This window comes from Triturus cristatus, chromosome 4_1, assembly GCF_964204655.1.
Source record: "Triturus cristatus chromosome 4_1, aTriCri1.1, whole genome shotgun sequence".
Classification (NCBI taxonomy): domain Eukaryota; kingdom Metazoa; phylum Chordata; class Amphibia; order Caudata; family Salamandridae; genus Triturus; species Triturus cristatus.
The window spans coordinates 997517000-997531055 of record NC_140585.1 but is presented as its reverse complement, the minus strand read 5'-3'; positions in this window follow the sequence as shown (position 1 = coordinate 997531055).

Below are 14056 nucleotides of genomic sequence, written 5' to 3'. Positions count from 1 at the left end.
TTGCTTAGTGCATCTCCACCTCTCCCTCGTGCTGAGCAGTGCATAGGTCTCAAACTACAGACAGCTTTAGCTATCTATTTTGTATGATGTATCGCCTACAATACAATATACACAGGGGCAGATTAACAAGCCCCTTGCAACACTTTTGCTCTGCCGTTGCATCACTTTTTTTGACGCAAAGGCGGCCAATTTTCAACCAGACGCATCCAGTGAGATGCGTCACGTTGTAAAGCCCTGCTTCACATTACACCTGCCTCAGGTATAATGTATGCAGGGTGGGCGTTCCCACGCAAAAAGCTATGTAGAACTGAAGCAGTGAAATTGACAACATTTCACTGCGCCACCTTATGCCTTCACTGCATCAAAATCCCTATGCCTGCTCAGACCAGACATAAGGAATGACGCAGGGCTTTTTGAATGTGACTCACCTATCTGTTGTGGTGCATTGCTGGAGTTGCGTCACTTTCATGCGCAACTCCAGCAATGTGTGACTTTTGCCTCAACAGATGCGTCAGAATTTGTGACGCATCTGTCAATCCTTGCACCATGGTGTGATAGAACAAAAAGGGGGTATTGATTATCACAGGGTATGTTATGGCGCCAACCCTGTGTCGTGAGTATGATGAAGGAAATTGGAATGTTGTGGTGCAACAGGTGAGGAAAGACCCCAAAGCCCTCAATTTAGGACAAAAGTCTGTCTTAATATAACAACTGTTCCTGTACACACACAAAGCAGTCAATACAGCTTCAAGGTAAACGTTATTTAGAAATGACAGCAGAGTGTTCTTGCTTGGGGTGTCGATTTAATGGTGTATCACTTCACAGGCCAGCCAACAAGTGTTTCATCATTGAGTGTGTGACCCTAGACTTCTTCAGGGCTCAGGTGGACTAAAGCAGGTCTTCAAACCTCTTGTCCAGTGATACTTCCGAACCAGTGGGTCCTAATATTCAGTCCGATGCGTACATTTTCTTTTCAAAACTTTTGTAAATCTCATGAGTAAAGTGATAATATCTAAACATGTCGCTGATTCTGGCTGTGTGTGTCAACACTTGTATAATTCAGTATCAGTACGCCTCTTCAGGCAAGACAAGAGTAATGCGGCACCATCCGCCGTCAGAAAAGCTATGGCGAGTAAGTCCTGAAGCTCCTCCCTTCGACACCGTGTTCTGTCGGAAATCCAATTCCATGGTGGCGCAAGGGTTTCTCAGGGTGGCGCAGGGAAAGTGAAGCATCTCTACAGATGCGTCACTTTCTTGTAAATCTGCCCCACAGAGTGGGATTTGGTCAACTCCTTGCTAATGGTTAGATATCCTTGTCACTCTCGTTTCCCTAATCCCTGCTCAATAGATTTCCTCCTTACATGTGTGCTTGTCCCAACCATAGAGAATTTCTTCTTTACCATGTTTCTTGATTGATTGAACTTTTTACTTCCACTGCTAATTTGAAAGAAAGACTGTTTATTTTATTTTGCTTTCGTTCCTACTGTTGTGCTTGTCCCAACCATGGCAAAAGACACACAATTGATGGACGGAATGCAGAACAAATCAAAACATTCAACCCCAGTCAAGAGATTTGGGTTAAATCCATCATTCTTTTGCTCACCATGCCACCCCAGTTTAGACCTGGCCATATGCAAATCAGTCTTGACCCTGTGCCTCATGGGAACAGTCCAGCCCGAACTTCCAAGCCAGGTCCTCCCTGTACCGGAAACAAGCATCCTAGGACCGGTTTCAGGGTTTCACCCCTCTTCAGCCAGGATAGCTTGATTCCAGTGGCACAGTGAGCCCAGGACCCACGTCTGGGCATACCTGGCGCACATAGGGTGAGAAATCAAAAGACACAAAATTGATGGACGGAATGCAGAACAAATCAAAACATTCACCCCCAGTCTAGAGATCTGTGTTAAATCCATCATTCTTTTGCTCACCATGCCACCCCAGTTTAGACCTGGCCATATGCAAATCAGTCTTGACCCTGTGCCTCATGGGAACAGTCCAGCCCGAACTGCCAAGCCAGATCCTCCCTGGACCGGAAACAAGCATCATAGGACCGGTTTCGTGGTGTCACCCCTCTTCAGCCAGGATAGCTTGATTCCAGTGGCACAGTGATCCCAGGACCCACGGCTGGGCATACCTGGCGCACTTAGGGCGAGAAAGCAAAAGACACACAATTGATGGACGGAATGCAGAACAAATCAAAACATTCACCCCCAGTAAAGAGATCTGGGTTAAATCTATCATTCCTTTGCTCACCATTCCACCTCAGTTTAGACCTGGCCATATGCAAATCAGTCTTGACCCTGTGCCTCATGGGAACAGTCCAGCCCAAACTGCCAAGCCAGGTCCTCCGTGTACCGGAAACAAGCATCATAGGACCTGTTTCGGGGTTTCACCCCTCTTCAGCCAGGATAGCTTGATTGCAGTGGCACAGTGAGCCCAGGACCCATGTCTGGGCATACCTGGCGCACTTAGGGCGAGAAAGCAAAAGACACACAATTGGTGGACGAAATGCAGAACAAATCAAAACATTCACCCCGAGTCAAGAGATCTGGGATAAATCCATCATTCTTTTGCTCACCATGCCACCCCAGTTTAGACCTGGCCATATGCAAATCAGTCTTGACCCTGTGCCTCATGGGAACAGCTCAGTCCGAACTGCCAAGCTACGTCCTCCCTGGACCAGAAACAAGCATCCTAGGACCGGTTTCGGGGTTTCACCCCTCTTCAGCCAGGATAGCTTGATTCCAGTGGCACAGTGAGCCCATGGAGCATTTCTGCCTTACGATGTTTCTAATGTTTCTATTTGTTTGACCCTTTTCTTTTCACTGCTGAGTTGAGTGGCTATTTTTTTATTTGGGTTTATTTGCCTTTCGAAACATCATGGTAGTGGATCGCTTTGTTCACTCTCTTCAAGGTTCTCCACTTTTTAAATTATGTTCATGTTTTTGTGTTTACAAGGGCATGAAGGCTGCACACTGCTACAGGGAGGCTTACTTTTTAGACATTTGCCTCCCCCTTCTTTCCCTCTACAACATTACCGTTCCCCTGCCTCCTGTTCCCCACTCGTTTTGTTCCTTTTTTATTTTGTGAGGGCCCTGCAACTGCACACTGCTACTAGACCTCTTGTTTTTGTGGCATTTGTTATCCGTTCCCCATGGCACTAACCTACACCCACCTGTGGTCCACCAAACTACACTCTTTGGGGGATATTCTCAAGAACTGCTTAACGCAACTTTGCATATCGCAGTCTATTGCGTGAAAAAAACACCCTTTTAACATTGCATCTCAACCCGGCGGCAACATGTGATAGTATCAGGACAACGCGCCAAATGCCTGTGTTAAAACCAACGCGACGCCTGAAAAACACGAAATACGAACGTGAAAAAAGTTGCGATGTGGCCAATCGCATTACAAAAATCAGCGATAACCAGCGACAGGCCTGCAATCCCAACACCTCATGTGGGAAAATGCACTATAAAAGAAGAACAAAAAAAAGGCAAAAGAAAATAAACTGCGTAGCACCATGGATGTACCCGGACCGAGTGCAGAGGACAACGCGAACCCCACAAGCCCCACAGACGACCAGCAAGGAACCCTGGGCTCGGGGAAGGCCAAGGAGACGAGGAAGAGGAAGACGCGGTTCAGCCCGCAGGAAAACAGGATCATCGTTACGGAGGTGACAGGACACTACCAACAATTGTTCGGCACCGCAAACGTGTCATTGGCAACACAAATGGAAATATGGCAGTCCATCGTGAACAACGTGAGTGCAGTCGGAGTGTCGGGGAGGTCAATGGAGGAGGTCAAGAGGCGCTGGCATGACGTGAAAAGCCAAAACAAGCAGAAAGTCGCTGCCAACAGGAAGGCAGCAATAGTGACTGGAGGTGGGAGTCCAGCACCACAGGAGGAGCTGGATGAGCTGGAGGAAATGGTGGCCACAGTTGTCGTGTTCTTGGACCCAAGGAAACACGCAAGAATCAGGTAGGGTTACGATATCCTTTATTTGTTGTGGCTTCTGCCCTGCCCACATGCATGTCCGTCCTCGTGCCCTTCTCGTCCCAACTGTCCCCTCCCCACTCCCTGACCGGATGTGGTGTCCAGTTACTTTCCTTTCTTGTGGTCCAGTGGAGGGTCCAAGTGCTCTTCACCCCAGGCCACTACATCTCCCCCTTTGTCACAAAGAAATGACGAGAGAAGAGAAAAAGAGAGAGATATAGGGAGAAAAGGAAAGAGAGATGGCTCAGAGTGAAAAGAAAATGATATGTATGCATCCCCATCACTGCATTTCTTCAATAAGTCTTTTTTGCCGTCTGCTCACTCTTCTTGGACAAGCCTCTTTCTGTGATTCTTCTGCTGGTCCTTCACCCTAGTCCATTCCCTTTCCGTTGTGATCCATCACTTCATTTCCTTCTGCTGCAGTATCTTGGCCGTCTTCATTCATGGTCTTCAGTCCTGTGAAGCGAGAACTGTTCCGTGTTACTCGGTGGTGTTCTGACTCCACCGTAATCATCTTCCCCTTCATGTTTATGATAGTTAGCGGGTCCTTTGAGAACATTCTGTTGGACTTTCTTTGCTGTCGCTGACGCACTACCACTGAGTCCCCTTCTTTGAGGTGCAACGGGGTGGCATGTCGCCTTGCATCAGCATATGCTTTCATCTTCTCTTTGGCCTCTTTGTCTTTTGCTGCAATGCTGCTGTACTCTGGTGGCATCATTGCTGCTACCTGTGTTAGCCTAGTCCTGCTTGTCCTCCCCAGCACTAACTCAATGGGACATCTTCCTGTGGAGCTGTGGGGGTGTATTCTAAAGTCTCGTAGTACCTGACATAGTGCTTGTCCTATGGAGATCTGCGCCAGCTTCGCTCGTTGGACAGCCTTCTTTATGTTCCCCATGAACCTTTCCACCATGCCGTTCGCTTGTGGCCACAAAGGTGTTATCTTCCTGTGATGAATGCCTAGGTAGGTCATGAATTTGCGGAATTCTTCCCCTGAGAACGGAGAATCGTTGTCTGTCTTTAGAGTTTCTGGGGAGCCCCAGGCCACAAATATGTCATCCAATATTGGTAGCGTCACTGTTGCCGATGTTGATGAGACGTGGTGCACTATGGGAAATCGTGAGTACTCGCCAATGATCACGAGCAGATAGTTGCCCGTGTCCAGTGGCAAAAAGAAGTCAGCTGCCAATGTTGTCCGCACCGCCCTTGGAAGTTCCGATATTTGTAGCGGTTTGGGCTTTGCTGGCTGTCCTGTTGTTTGACAGATGTGACTATTCACAATAGTGTCTTCCACCATTCTATCTAGGCCAGGGAACCATATTTTCTCCCTAAGCAATTCTTTTGTTGAAACCATGCCTCGGTGTGACTCATGTACCATATTAACAGTCTGTCACCTTAGTTAACTTGGTAATACTATCCTTATTCCTCGCATCATTATTCCTGTTTCTGTCTCCGACAGTTCTTCATGTATCTTCTTTAGCGCTAGCATTTCCTCCTTGTTTACTCCCTCTCCCCAGGTGCAGTTGTTGTTGATGTGTCTCCATCTCTGCAGCCTTGTTGTTTCTTTGGCCTTTTTCATGGTGGCATCTTTCGCTGTCTCCTGCTCTAGCTCCGCTATTGTTATTGGCACTGGAGTGTTTTGCTTTAGCACAAAATTGAGATATTCTTCTGCCATTGATGTGGTCTCTGGTGCCTGTGGTAGAGGGTGTCTTGACATGTAGTCAGCCAGGTTGTGTTCTTTTCCTGGCTTGCGCACAATTTTGAAGTCATAGTCTATCAACCTTATACCCCAGCGCTCAATGCGAGGCAGCATTGTTGCAGACGGATTGCCATATATTGTCACCAGAGCCTGATGGTCTGTTATGATGATGAACGACTTCCCATAGATGAACATGTGATAGTGTTCACACGCCCACACCACTGCTAGGCTTTCCTTTTCTGGTTGGGAGTATGCCTTCTCAATGTCAGACAAACTTCTGCTTTCATACGCAACAATTTTTCTTGGTGAATCTCTCCCCGGCAGGTGCTGTGCTAGTATGGATCCTAGTCTGACTGGACTGGCGTCCACCGTCAGCTCAGTGCATAGCAAAGGGTCAAAATAGGCAAGATGATCTACAGTCATCATGGCCTGTCTGATGGCTTTAAATGCCCAACTGCATTCCTGTGACTAGAGGAACTTCTGACCTTGCTTTTTTAGCTCTCAGAGCGGTGCGCTCACCGTGGCGAAGTCTTTGATGTAGCGAGCACAGTAGATGGCAAGCCCCAGAAATGACCGTACTTCTGCGACATCTGTTGGAGGACTCGCATTCCCCAGTGTCTCTACTTTGCTGGGATCTGGCCTCATTCCTTTCTTGGAGAAGATGTGTCCGAAGAATACCAATTCACTTCTCCCCAGCTCGCACTTATCTGCGTTCAATGTCAGTCCTGCTTGTTCCAGCTATAGGCATACTTGACGCAGGGCCCTATCATGTTCCTCATCTGATCGTCCGAATACTAGAATATCATCACTATAGTTTAAACTGTTCTTCACCCACCTTATCACCTGCCTTATGGTCTCTTGAAATATCTCTGCAGCCGATAAAATACAAAAGCTCAGTCACTTGTATCGAAACAGGCCCATGTGCGTTGAGAACGTGGTAATGTATCTTGACTGTTGGTCCACCTCTAGTTGGTGGTACCCTTTGTACAGGTCCAACTTTGAGAATCGGCAGGCCCCAGTGAGACAGCTGATCATATTGTGTGACCCCGGGTGGTGCTCTTGCTCAATTGCTGTATTTGGTACCCTCATGTCCAAACATATGCGGATCTTGGTGGTGTTCTTTTTTGGAACCACCACTATTGGAGACACCCGTGGCGTCGGCCCTTCTGCAGGCTCAATAATGTCCTGGGCCAGTAGACTTTGGATTTCCTCTTCAACCTGTGGTTATAGGTGTATGGGCACCCATCGATGATGTTGGGCTACTGGATTGATCGCCTCATTGATGTGCAAAGTTATTTGTTTTCCTTTCAGTTTGCCTAGGTCTTGCAGTATGGCCGGATGTTCCTGTAGAATGTTCAGTTTCTCGACATGTGGTATGTCATCGCTAATAGACCCATCACCTGCGCCGAGACGTTGCTTAGCAGACATGGTGCTGGGATGTCATCTTTTAGCACATGTATCTCTTCTTGGCAGGACCTGTCCTTGTACGTTAAGGTCTCTGTGAACTTCCCCATGTTCTCTACCGGCGTTTTGGAGCCCCACGTGAACACATCAACAGGGGACGGTGATAGCGGCGGTCTCACTTTCATTTTCTCGTACTCCGACATGCACATGATGTTGCATGTGGCCCCACTCTCAAGCACGAACCGTGTATTATGTCGCCCTACTTCAATATCCACGGTTGCGATTTTCTTTATTTGATGCTTCTCCACGAGATAAATGTGCTCTGGTCTTCTGTCTTCCTTAGGGGCATCTGACATTAGATACAGTCGTGCCACACTCACAGGTGCTGCCGTTTCTTCCGACTCATTGGAGGAGCTGTGATTCGCTGTTCCCATGTGTCTGGCATACCTGCTGGTGGTAATCCGTAGTCTTGCCGCTCTGCCTCGCTCGCTTCTAAACTGCCTGCTCATACAGGCGCTTGCAAAGTGGTTGTCTCTGTTGCATTTCCTGCACCTCTGGCCCATCATCGGGCACGCACCGACGTGTGGATATTCGAGTCCACATCGATAGCACGTTTGTTCGTTCTTCTTTGTTGGCGAGGGTGCCGGGTATTCTTTCTTCTTGCCATTTCCAGTAACGCGATTAGCTTGTTCCACTCTTTTTTCTTTCCCCAGCTCCATCACTTTGGCATGCGCTTTTGCTCTCGCTTCCGTGCGGGCCATGGTCAATATCTTCTCCAGCGTCATTGGTTCCTTCAGAACACGTGCATGGAACTCTACAGACTGACAGCCTTCAATGATCCGCAGTCGTATCGCTTGCTCAATGTCAAACTTATCAAACTCACAGTACGTGACTAATTTTCGCAGTCGTGTAGTGAAGTCGTCAAGGGACTCCTCTGCTCGCTGACACGCAGTGTTGAAGGTGTACCTCTCAAAGTCAATATTTTGTTGCAGGTCAAATTTCGCTGTGATGCACTGTATCACTCCCTTGTATGTCGCTGGGAAATGTTATGCGAGATTCAGAAAGAGGTCCGTGGCGCGCATGTAGCACTCAAAATGCCGAATCCATCTTTCCCACCTGATGCCGGCATGTGGTTCCGATAAGCTGAATGGCAGTTGTCTGCGAAATAATGCTTGTGGACTCTTTTTGTCACTTGCTGGTTCAACCATATTCTCTGACGTGCATCTTTGGTACAGGCCTTGACTATGTGTAATTACTTTCTTGCTAGAGTAATAGTAGTACTTCCGTCTATATTTTATTTCTTTATTTTCACGTTCTCTTTTGCCTTTAATGTGTTGTCTTTCCTTTTGAATTTCACCTTTGTACTATTTTATTCTGCCTGGCTTTAAAATGGCCTCCTGGCCTTGAATTTTTTATTTTAGGTGTCTGCCCGGCTTTAAAATGGCCTCCTGGCCTTCCTCTTTGTATATTGGCTGAATCTGCCTGCCCTTAAAATGGCCGCCGCTGTGTTGCGAGACCGAGATTTCTGGTGCCTGACCCTTTAAAATGGCCGCCGGGCCTTCCTGGATGCTCATTTACTGCTTCCCCAAAATGGCTGCTAGAATGCGCGCGATGCTCACACGCACAGACGGGTGCACCGCTTGCTGTCGGGCAGGTGGGGGGCCTCTTACTGCGTCTTCACTGCGGCCGGGGTGTGCTCCCGCGCGGGTGATCCGGTTCTCGGCACTCGGATCAGGGTGGACTCCTGGCTCCGTTTCTTCCTGTGACCGGGTGGGCTCCGGACGTCACAGCGATTCTTCTCCTGTTCTTCACAGGCGGCAGGCGGACCAGGGTGGGCTCCTGGCTCCGTTTCTGAGTCACGAGGGACCCCGGTGCACTCGTCTGGTGTCGCCTTGATATCCCACCTTCGTCGCCAGTTGTCCTGTTCTTGGTCCCAAGGAAACACGTAAGAATCGGGTAGGGTTACGATATCCTTTATTTGTTGTGGCTTCTGCCCTGCCCACATGCACGTCCGTCCTTGTGCCCTCCTCATCCAAACAGACCCCTCCCCACTCCCTGCCCGGATGTGGTGTCCAGTTCCTTTCCTTCTTTGTGGTCCGGTGCAGGGTCCTAGGCCCTTCACCCCAGGCCACTACATCAGTCATCAGTGTGGAGAAAGTGGCAGGAGTTGGGGGTCCGGTCACAGCTCGCTATGACCTGACCCAACAGCAACAGGGTGAGTAATGACCAGGGACTGGGGGGATGGGGTAGATGGGCACAATGGCACACATGCACAATCATGTGTAGCACACTGCACACCCAAATGAGTGTGGAACATATACATGATACCCTTGGCACGCTGCAGCACACATAGAAACACCAAGTACGCCCCCCTCCACTATGTGCACAAAGGGGCCCCCCTCCCTATAACCAATCACACAACCTACCCATGCACATGTGCTGAATACACCTAAGCAGCGGCTTTCTGAGCCACACAATGCAAGTGACACTGCATGACCAATAGCATGGCTGGAGTCAGAATACATGACATGGTGCATGCCACAACACTGAGGTGGCCCAGTGTGGATCACATCCTCCAATGAGAAGGTCACACTCTGACACATCAACGTGCACATGCAACCCACGACGTCAAGAACAAAACTGCAGACAAACAATGCACACAAGTACAAAAACCGTCCAAGAGCAGAAATGACCCAAGTCGCCAACATCTCTTCACCGTTAAAGCACACAAGTCAAAGGCACACCTTCTCAAAGGGATAAGGGGCCGCTAAATTAGAGCTGCAGGGGTGGCTCTCCCATAATGCAGCACACACACATAGCAATCACAGCACATTAACATTGATGACAATATGATACAAGGTGCAACACTTTCACAACAGAACAGAGGACACAACTGGTGCCTCTTGTGCGTAGAAACTGTCCCATCACATCTGGCATAGCAGGACACTGTGGTATGAAAATGTACGAGCACAACCTCACAACCGTCATGTAGTCGAAATGTCCACTGTATCCCATCAAATAGCCATCTCCTCCAAAACAGTCACAATGTACATTGTCATGCAGTCTGTATGTAAACATCTACAATGCGTCAACATACATGGGACACACTGTTAACCTGCATCTCCCCCTTCCATTGCAGAGGGACAATCAACACCTCTTGCAGACCAGACCAGACATCTCTTCAGTGATGATGATGAGAACACCCTGGACATTTGCTCGGACACCCTCCAACGGCTCATGGACAGCCTCCGCACCCCACTCCCAGGAGCAGTGCAGCCCAGCTGCATCCCCCACCCCCTGCACAGACCACAGAGCAGGAGGCACCCACCACCACGGCTGCCTCCCAGCTCCTCACTGAAGAACACAGGATGTTCCAACGCCGTGTGTTTGACTGCCAGAAGCAGCTGGTTAAACATGTGGGTCTGGGGTTCGAAATCATGGCAGCCAAACTCGATGCCATTAACAGTACCTAACGGACACCCACAGTGCATTCCATGCCCTACAACAATCCTTGGCTGACCTCGCTGGAGCCATTACTCTGATACAAGAACTGTCTATTCAGACAGGCTCCTGCGACGACAGCAGAAAGTTGGCACAGATGCAGAGGACAATGGAGAACATGCAGCGGATGCAGGCAGGAAGGATGGTTGCCATGGCTGAACAACAGCGAGATGAAGCTGGGATCTACCATGCCCTGAAGATACCCATCTTACCATTGCTGCCACAGAGCCTGTCCCAGATGACTACTGCCAGAACTTCGATACACATATCTCTGTCCCCTGATGTGTCTGTGGCACACAGTGAGGCAGACGTACCACCTCCGCCCACTGATATGTCAGTGGCACACAGTGGTGCAGCCATAACACCACCACACACACCTTGAACACCTGACACTGAAGACATATCAGAGGACGAAGATGTGGATGGTAATGACTCTGTGTCAAAAAGGAGGTTGTAGCATCTTTCCCCACCATATGGCCTGTTCCTGCTTGGTTCAGCCCTCTGCATCATGCCCTGGAACAACACCTTTCACTGTCCCCCCAAACACTCTGCGACATTCACCTGGACCCAGACATGGACTGCCATATCTGCACTGGTTACCAGTGACACAGAAATCAGGCTGCGGAATGTACTCTTCCTCTTCCGACTCACTTGTCATTACCCCAAGGACTCTGGTTGGCACTCCACTGTGCAGCCATGTAATGTGGGGTGTGCATGGCCATGTACTGCTCCAGCTCTGAAACTCCACAGAATGTGAATAAAACATTCCAAATCAAACAGATGTGTCATGTCTATGTTCAGTCAAGAATAAAAGTATGAATGAATGTAGGGACATTGATTGCACAAAAAGGTACACCCTGAGAAATGACAACAATGCGCATGTTTGACCGTGACACAAATGGCCAATCATATGTCTGTGAAGGTGTGCACTAGCTGTGGCCTCATTGCTCATTAACAACAATGTTGCAATCCCCCAACGTAGCCCTATGTCCATGTATGAAATATGTCTGAATGAAAATGTTGGTAGCAGGACCAAAGTAGTGTCCCCCATTACATGTGACAACAGTACATATCTTCGCATATCTACACACACTCGACTGTGTGGACACAGCCTGTTTGGGTGGATCACATTGATCCACATGGCAAGGAGTTGGATACCATAGTCACATTGCTGAAGACATGTAAGCGCACAGGTCTACCACCAACTTTCCCAAACACAATGTCTGACTCACAGAGGTGGAGCTGGCAATGGGGACTCAACCCTAAGTGAAAAGTGTCAGTCAGTCCCTCCCTGTGTATGGACAATGCTCATGAGGCACCCAATTTGGCATTCTAATCAACACTCATCACAGTTGAACACTAGTGAAGTTGCATAAAGTTTATTAGCATGTGCGTGTCAGTACGGGCAAGACAAGGGCCACAACATGCAGACCAATGCATCATATATTAACATGCAGCATAGGAACATGTAGAGGTGCAAGACATGGGGATGCAAACATGGACAGAAATCATCATGGATGGCAACGGTCTCAGCCCAACTTGCCTTGCTGGACGTGTCATTTGATATTTGGCGTACGCTCATTGCACCGTGTCAGGGGACACCACTCACAGCCCATGGGATCTGCATAGTCCTGTACCACCGGACTGCTGACTGTCTGCTCTGTTGACAGTGAGCAGGTGACAGAGTCCAAAAGGGTCACATGTAGAACCACATTGCCATGTGTGTACACTCCCTCCAGCAGGATGTCAGATTGAGGAACGTTGCCATGCTCCGCTGTCCACTCACCTTGCACAGGTGTGTGTTAACCCGCAGTGTTGCACACATGCATTCGGAGTCCAGGCAAATGCAGCCATGTCCACTGTAATGGTGGGATATGTGACAATTTCTCCAAGATGCAGAGGGGTTTTGGGACCTGTGCTATGGGTTACAATCAGTTGTGGTTGCAGGAACGTAGTTACTCGTCCATGAGAGCGAGCGCAGCTTCATATGCAATTAGTTCCAAGAGTACGTCGTTGTCGACTTCAACGAACACAAGGGCGAACCAATCAATTAGCTGGTCCGGACACATGTGCTCCGTCCAAGCAGTTTCACCAATCACCAACACAGCCCATAGGGGAGCGCTTCAATGTGGTCACTGCACATGAGGAATTGTGCAATCTCCCATGCCCAACTGCCAGCACATACGCCAAATATCAAGGCATCCCATGAACGGATATCACGGTTACACTCCTGGTCGTGGGCCAACAGGGGGTGCACACACATATCATAATTCAGTTCAACTACCGTTGTGTTGGATAGGCAGACATCCATGAGCCACTCGAATATGCATGATCGACAGTGGAACCAGGGCTGGACGCAGGTGACGTACACAAGTTGGAAGCTCAAGCGGTAATTGAGCTGCAGAACTGCCAATGGCAGTGCCCCCAACAGATGCAGCATTCGGTCACGGTACAGTTCCACGTGACACGGGTTGCGCATGTGCCTGGGATGTCCCGCCATTGCGTTGTTTGGTCTCCAAGAACCGGCACTCTTCTGACCTGCGGCTGTTGTGTGGATGATATGCCACAACTTGGAGCAATGAGTTGTATGGGTGTGCAAAGCTTGGACGTATGGGTTTTGCTGTGCTTAGATGTCAAGGGCATGCCATGCAGGAGTATCTTGGGCAAGGTCTTCTGTGTGTGGGGTGTGGATAAGTTGTTCTTTCATTAGCGCTGTGTGGAGTGTGGGAGTCGTCATCTGCTATGGTGTATATTTCAGGGGATGCCCGCCGCATGCACTGCCAAGGTCGTAGGTGCAGATGTCCTTCCTCCTTTTGTATTGGGACAAAGGAGCTTTCATCCACAATGTCAGTCTGACTACTGCTTGCATTCTTGAAATGTGATGTGGCTTTCGCTTTGCAAATGAGGCTCGGCCTTAGACTTATGGTGCACCCAGAGCGATGCACACACAACAGTTGGCATGTATCAGCCAAGACCCTGAGCGGCCTTGCGCTTCTTGTACAATCCCTTCCTGCGCGGCCGCCCTCTGTGTGCATGCAACAAGGTGACATTGTCGGTTTGAGGTCCGTGTAGCGCTGACACTGCAACAGAGACACACGCATCAGTTGGTTTCCTGTCCAGCACAGAAATGAACCACGCACAGGGCCCAGGGATGATTACCGCTCTTTCTCTCTCTCCCTCTCTTCCTTTCACTGTCTCTCTCTTCCTCTGTTTCTCTCTCTCTCCTTCTCCCTCTCTCCCCCTTTCTCTCTCTTTCTCTCTCTCTTTCTCTCTCTCTCTGTCCTTTGATGAGCGCATGACACACCTTCTTATCGTGAATTTTGTCTTGCAGGCTGTGACTTACAGTATGTCCATGGGAGACCCGCCATGACTCTTCCAAATGGCAGTATTGAGTTACATTTGAGTGAATTATTCTTTTTGGGAAATTCAAAGGTTAATGAATGATTTACCTTTGTCTGT